The sequence below is a fragment of the Oxyura jamaicensis genome, chromosome 15 (genome assembly GCF_011077185.1).
Source record: "Oxyura jamaicensis isolate SHBP4307 breed ruddy duck chromosome 15, BPBGC_Ojam_1.0, whole genome shotgun sequence".
Classification (NCBI taxonomy): Eukaryota; Metazoa; Chordata; class Aves; order Anseriformes; family Anatidae; genus Oxyura; species Oxyura jamaicensis.
In genome coordinates, this window is record NC_048907.1 from 11,284,073 (window position 1) to 11,291,499 (window position 7,427).

Genomic DNA, 7,427 nt, shown 5'->3' on the forward strand with positions numbered 1-7,427 from the left:
CCCCCCCGGCAGTACCTGCAGAAGCACATATCACCAGATGGTCCAGATGGTGTTCCAAGACCGTGGACTAATACACTGGCTTTATCTTATCTTATTGTTGTCTTGTACTGTTCCATCTGCCTATCCCTGATGCCCACTTTTGTCAGGAGACAAACAACCCTGACAACAATCTTCTGTTGTCAGGAGATCACCTTGGGTGATCTTTAGCATGTGATCTTTAGACCCTCTTCGTGTTTCACACATGCATTGAAACTCATACAGGAGAAACGTGGTCAATGCTTAGAGCATGCAGGGCCTATAGTAATGGAAATGATTACAGCAGTCTTTCCATACTTCTAAGTGGGTGGATGTTGTTCCCCTCCAGCTCACTGACAGCAAAGTGATGAGCAGGAGAAGATGCAGTACCCCTCTGCTGTATAGATACAGGGGCTAGAAAGGCTGAGCAGCTCAGCAGGTGTTTCCTACTAATAGCTGTCTCTCAGCCATTAGAGTGGTGTTGATGGGCTCTAGAAATGTGCCAGTTCTCCTGGGACAGAAGAATATGGTACATAAGTAGTGCAGAGACAAAGCTGATTTATGCATGGTCTTCATCCCACATTTCCTCCTAAGCCTGAGCTCCATCTGAAATAATCATGTAGGAGATTATTTAATTTGGACTAGGCTTAGAACATGTATTACTTGATAGCTAAAGCTCAGGAGGCAACTTGTTACAATTTATGGGGCAGCTGGAATACCCACAGCTCTGCATCCAAAGCCATTAAGACAGTAGGACAACATCGATTTTGGTGCACCATCACCATGTATTTTTGGTTAAGCAAACACTAATCACTGTATTCAAGTGTGAAACTGTAAAGCACTGAAAGCCACAATATCCCCCAAACATTAGACTTGATGTTACTCATTTGATGGCACTCATCTATTGCACCAGTGTATGCATGGAGGAGCAATAGTTCAAGAGCTCACCTAAATCATTGGTTTCCAGCCCATGATCTGCAGAGCCTGGCAAGCCCACGGAAAGCTAAAGAATCTGCATGAAGAGATGGAGAAAAAGCAACTTAGTGTACGCCAAACAGCACTTTACATATGTGAAATTCCTAAAGGAGTCTGCGTTAACTGCTGGAAAAAAATTTAGGAGTCCACAAAACAAAAAATGCTGAAAAACCACAGACCTAAATCTTCCGTAATAGCAAATGGCCTAGAACCATAGCAATATGAGAACTCGGTGCTAAGAAATAGCGTGACAGCTACACAGAGTGAAGTATCTGCAGCTTCTTACAGAGGAAAATTGAAGCAAGTAGGACTGACATGTCTGTATAGCTTTAGTAAATATTTGTTGTCTTGTAATCAAGTAATCTTGACTACAAATTACTGTATGCAACAAGTCTGGAGAAGGATGTGCTCCTTGTAGAGACTGATCATTTCAAACCCTGGACTTCCACTAAGTTAAAAAAAAAAAAAAAAAATCAGACAAGGACAATCCCTATTAAGTCGTCACAGAGTTGTTTTAGTACTTTCTCTGGAAATAAGCTTGTTTCTGTGCTAATTTTTCTTCTGGCAGAACCAATTCATTCTTGGCCTTTACAAGCCAGTCTTTCACATTTGATTGAAAATTGAATTTGGGCCTCTGGGGATATCTGATGTCAGTCTTCCTAATGTAGTGTCAACATGAAGACACAAAGAGATAAAAAGTCGGTTTCACTTAGAGTTTCCTTTTTCCAGGGTCTAATCTGGATTTTCACTCTCTTTCACTTTTGCACTTTGGATCACTGCATCTTGTCGTGAGTCACATTAAGCAGGAGGGCAAGAGTATACTAAGCCAACCTCCTTGGTTTATAGGCAGGGTCACCAGCACAGCTGGAACACATACTTATACTTCATGATATCACCTCATAAAACGATCACATAGCAGACAAATTTTAAGCGCATATTTGAAAAGCAGAAACTCCAGGGTCATGGTGATGGAGACTGGAGGAAGGGTAAACGTAGGCTACAATGAGAAATAATGAGACTCATTTTGCTGGATGAAATGGTCAGACATTAGCATTTCAATAGAAGAGGTCAAACTATTTCATCCAATGCAGGATGTAGATCCCTGCAGACCAAGCTAATACAATCCATAACATCTGTATTCTCTACTGTACTTTAAAAAATGTGACATCCAAACTCTAGGTTACTCCCTACAAAGGCTTACATGATCCCTCCATGCTCCCTTCCTGGCCCATCATGCTCACCTGGAACATGTGAGCTAACCAACTAAAGATGGGATGCAAAGGAAAAAGAGTAAGAATGCAGAATCTCTCAAAGGTATTAGGAAAAACCGCATGTAGACAGAGGACTTGGGACTTTCATAACATGCACAGAAGAGGACTGAATTAACAGTCCTTGGACAATAAAAATAGTTCTGGACTTTTCTGACATATATGACTGCAATGATCAAGAATATGTCATTCTTTAGGGCAATAGTATACATTATTTTATAGACTGACAAGTCTACCAAAACAAGCACTAACAAAGTATTTTCTCCTTTTGCATGTGACAGACTAAGTTTATTATTATTATTATTTTCAGAGGATAACTAGGAAGCAAAGTGTTTGTTGCTGCTGCTTATTAAGTGACACTCTCTGCACGTAGAGCTAACTTTGGCAGGACATAGCTTGTCTAGCAAACAGCATGACAGCGAGTAAATGGTGGTACACCAAGTAACATAAATTCATAATGTAGTGCCACATGTGAATTTCATATAATGTAGATTTCCCATCCATGCAGACTCATATATGCTTTTCCTGGAAGTGGTAAAATGCTATAACCGGGAAATATATATATATACACACACATTTACCAGCCTACAGCGCTTTCATGGTCCAACTGCCTATAGACTCTTGCTCCCCACCACCACTTGCAGATTAGAAAGTAGAGCTCCTTTGTGCAATGGCTCGCTCCTATCTTTTTTAGCCTGTTAGATCTCACAAAGACAGTAGAGAAGATTTTTGTTCCAGGTCTCATACATGATAATTGAAACAGGATGTTGTGTCACAGGTAGAAAATAACCTTTCTGCCACATTACCTAGCTTCTTAGCAAGGTAATGAAAATCCTCATTTCCAGTTAAGCTGTACAACTGCTCAGTTTTGCAGAAGACTCAGTTTTCCTAGGTGTTGTTTTCTCTGCTTACATCTGTCTAATTTAACACCTTCTGTTCCCCTATTTTCCCAGCAGTCACTGCCCAACAGCACACCCTCCCATCACTTCAACATCCTACACCAGCTGAGTTCATGTTAAATAGTTGATGGGATTCAGCTGTGTCTGTCTGCATTGTAGCAAGATCAGGCAGTCATTTGAATACAGTTTCTGGGTGTCAGTCTGGATATCCAGATCAATTCCTTGCCAGAAAGAAAAAAAGCATCACATTTTTCATAGTGCTTTTCTCTAATAACATTTCCTTCCTTCCATTAAGCAAATGTCCAGGGGAAATAAATGAATTGCTTTGTATATCTAGAGGATCTTGAAAATCCTTGATCCAGGCTAAGTGTGTAGGAATGAGAAAAATAACGGGGAGGAATAGTGGAAAGAGCTTTAAACACAAACACTCAGATTGCAGAAAAATAGTAAAAGAGCTAGAAAATGGAGGCATGGCAAAAGAAAACAAGGAGAGTCCAAAATAATGCAACTGCTAAAGGGAAAAATGAAAAAAAAAAAAAAGAAAGAAAAAAAAGAAAAAAAAAGCTACAGAAGAACCTTATCCTGTAAAAGGAGAGTTGATGTTCAGCAAATGCTCAGAAATTTTAATACTAATGTGTAAAATTAAACCATGACAGCAGAACAGGCTTATCTGCAAGCATCACGTTACTTCCCCTGGGATCACTACCTTCCTACTGGTGCTCCTGTCATATTCTCCCCCCCTCTCACCCCCCCCCAATCTCACTTGACCTGAATTCTCATGATTTGACTCCATAATCCTCTGGTTTCCACTGTATGCACACAAAAGATTATTGTACAAAAGCAAATTCCCAGGGCCTTGGGCTTTGCTTTCCATTTAGTTAAAGAATTATCCTACAGTAGTTTAGGTGCTGGGAAACTTGTCCTGTAGATTATTGCCTACAGGGCGAATGCTGAGGAGGCTGCTAACGAGAGAACAGATGTTCACTGGCTTACGAACCTTGCTGAATGTAAATGTCTTCAGCACAGTGCTTGTCAATAAGCCTCTGCCTAAGAATCACAAACCTTACAGACAAAATTCATCCCAAGTGTAAATGCATGGGCTTAGGCAGAATTACACTGAGGAGGAAGCTGGTCCTTGATCTGCACCAGAGAGCAGGAGTTTAAAACCTTGTACAGAAACTGAGACTGGATGTCATGAAAAACTAACACTTCTAAAAGAAAACTTGCCTCTTTCTGAGAGAAAAATGCAGCTATTAGATCTGACACAGCAGGCCTGAAATAAATAGGTTTCATAGAGATATTGGTATTGGGGGAAAAAAAAGATCCTATAGTAACTGTTTTGTGCTAAAATTTTCCACATTTCAGTAAAGAAATTTTCTTTTACGGGGCCTGGGTGTCACCCAGTGGATGTTGTCTTGCAGCAGCAATTTAAGGAGCTATAGGTGAAATGCTGTAGTCTTCTGAACCTGTGCTAACTTCCAGCTCCCAAAGCAGTACATTTTTTCTTCCTGTTGCCTGATGAGCCTCACTTTTGGATGAGCAGAGGAACTGATTGTCATCAGTTGGTGTTTCTGAAAGTCTTTTCTTTTATGGGATCTCTTGAGAGAAGATCATGATGCACGAGCAGGACACTTGCCTTCAGGCCTTACCCCTCCCGTGGCAGGGGGCAGCTGACCTTGCCTTGCACCTCACCTTTGTGGTGACAAAGCTCACTGTTGTACCTACTGGGCTGGAAAGCCATGAGCTCTCTGGTCACAGACTGCCACTTCCCTGTGCAAGTTTAATAACTGCATTGTGCCACCAACTTTCTTGATATAGTTTTCAGGATCCGCTAATGAATATTCCAGCCGAGCTTGCCAGCTCTCTGCATCTTTGCCAAGTGGCGCTCCAAGTTCCCACTTACGGCACGAGAAAGGAAGGCAAGCGAACAGGATCTCTCTCCTCTCAATGAGCCCATGAAACCATGAAGTGGCTGGTTTTCCTGGGAGCCCTTTGTTATGAGGGCATAACCAGTCTGAAAAATAAGCAAACTCCACCGTGTACAACATTTAATTGAAAGACTGCTCGGCAAGTTGAAACTTGGGAGACCCGGGTCACTTACTGACCTGCTTTATAGTGTGGAGCAGACCACTGTGCTTGCTCATGCCTCTCTCCCATCCCAGCCAGGCTGCCAGCTCTGCACAGGTGAGATTGAGTTTTATTAAGTGTGTATACCCTATTGAACAGGGAAACCCTCATCTCACCTGAGGCTTCTAGGCATTTTTGTAGCACACAATAGCAACATTTAACAGTTCAATCTCTAATGGCAGGAATTCCCATTAAAAATATGTACATGCCTGCCTTTGTGTATATGCAAGTGCTTGGCATGAAAAGATGCCGCAGAAAATACTGTAATTACAATCTATTCTTTTGGAGGTAGACCATAACGTGATCAGCTCTGGGTGGAAGCGAAGAACTGCTCCAGACCTCACAGGAGCAGCGTGTGGCCGGGCCCGCGGGCAGAACCCAGCCTGCTCAGCCTCGCGCCTTCCCTCGCCCTCTACCTGCAGGCAAACCACAGCTGGTGGAGCTGAGATGCTCCAGCTGGGTCCTGGCCAGAACCGCAAGGCGAACACCCCGATTCTCACCGAACCTGTCACAGTTCAGTGCCCGACCAGAGTCCTCCGCACCCAGCCCTGCTCAGCGCCAGGCTGCGGCACCCAGGCTGTAGGTCAGGGAGGCAGGAGGTTTATCAGCACGTAAACTTCTACAGAAGTAACTAAATATCAGATACTCTAATCACTACTGAACCTGACTGTAGCTGCATCTTGTTTTAGCATGATGTCATCAGGAGCTACAGCATTTTGAGCTTAAACAAAGCTTTTCTTGCATGGTTTTTAAGCCTTTTAGCGAAGTGGGGCAGTGCAGTCCCGACGGCAGGGTTGCCCTCGGGTCGCTGGGTTCCAGCAGAGCAGCACAAGATTTACTGCCCCGTCCTGAGGCTCCGGGGACACGTGCCCGTGGAGCCTGCTGGCTGTGCTGGTGCTCCTCTGGCACTAGATGGCAATGTGGGTCTTCAGCAGCCCTAAGAAAGCGGCCTTGGGGGAGCCTGGCGGTGGGTACCCCGGGCACCCCTTGGGCATCACTCTGCATCCCTCCCCGTGCCCCTCTGCCACACCTCATACGGCCTCCTGGAGAAAACGTGGAAATAAATGCTCCCCAGCGGCTGTCGTTGCCCTGTGCCTCCAACAGCTGCCTCTCTTCCCAGACTGGATGCTAGCCATCTCTGGAAATAAGAGCTGGAGCTGGCAGCGGGGCTGGCTGCGCTGCCCATGCCAGGTATTCCGGCAGCCGGGGAGCAGCACGCCGCCAGCCAGCCATGGGAGACTGCAGGGCATCAAACCTCACCTGCAGGCAGCAAATTGTGCCTGTGCTGTGTTTGTGCCCAGGCTGTTCTCAGGCCACACACACACAATTCTGCTGGTAGGAAATGCTGTCTAACATGCTCTACGTGACCCTTCCTGAGCAGGGGGCTTGGACTAGGTGATCTCTGGAGGTCCCTTCCAACCTCAACCATTCTGTGAAAGCACCAGCTTTGTCACCACCATGAACTGCCAGCTTTGGCTGTCTTCAGCAGCCTTTCCGCCCAGCAGAGAATAACATTCCCTTTTCTGAGTACAGAATAGCATTTCTGAGAGTGTTTACCTGGACGTTTCATTAATTATCTTTAAACCAGTAGCTTTTTCTTAAGAAGAAAGACTTTCTTGAGAAAGTCACACAGGAAGACTATTTTCTGCTCTTGCCTTTGCATGTTTTCTCTGTCAGTCCTGGGCAGGTTTTTAAGAGGAACTGTCACAAAGAAAAGTGAAGGACAGCCTTTTGGAACACCTGACCTTTGCAACACAAACGATCTGCTGCTAGGTTTCTAGGTATTTGTTTAGTTTTCAAGTGTGCTATGTGATGGAACACGCAATACTTCAGTTTCAGTGTTAATGGGCTTATCTCTGATCTTACACCTTACCCAAGTGGTGGTATGTGTTAAATGAGTTGTTTCCTCCACGCTTGTCATAATTCTGTTGCACTTCTCAGAGTTGCCTCCACTTTGTGTTATCTCTCTGCTGATCACACCGCTAGAATTAGCATTTCACAAGCAAGAGATTACAGCAGCTCCACAGGAGCAAGCGAGCCAGCAGTGGGCTGTCAGCGCACACATGCAAACTCCCCAGCCTGATTTTTGCTGCCTGTTGCACTGGGGACTTAACATTAACTCTGTTGTCATTCCTGGTCTGCT

General features: G+C 44.4%; 1 long non-coding RNA gene across 1 annotated transcript in view; it reads right to left on the minus strand.

The window, feature by feature from the left end:
• The window catches only part of LOC118175006, a 4,297-nt gene extending 1,095 nt beyond the window's left edge, over positions 1 to 3,202 (minus strand). Inside the window, exons 1-2 of the long non-coding RNA XR_004754845.1 lie at positions 3,065 to 3,202; positions 964 to 1,027 (exon numbers count right to left, since the gene is read on the minus strand). This is a non-coding gene — a long non-coding RNA (uncharacterized LOC118175006). The remainder of the gene's footprint in view (positions 1 to 963; positions 1,028 to 3,064) is intronic.
• Between the last annotated feature and the right edge of the window lie 4,225 nt (positions 3,203 to 7,427).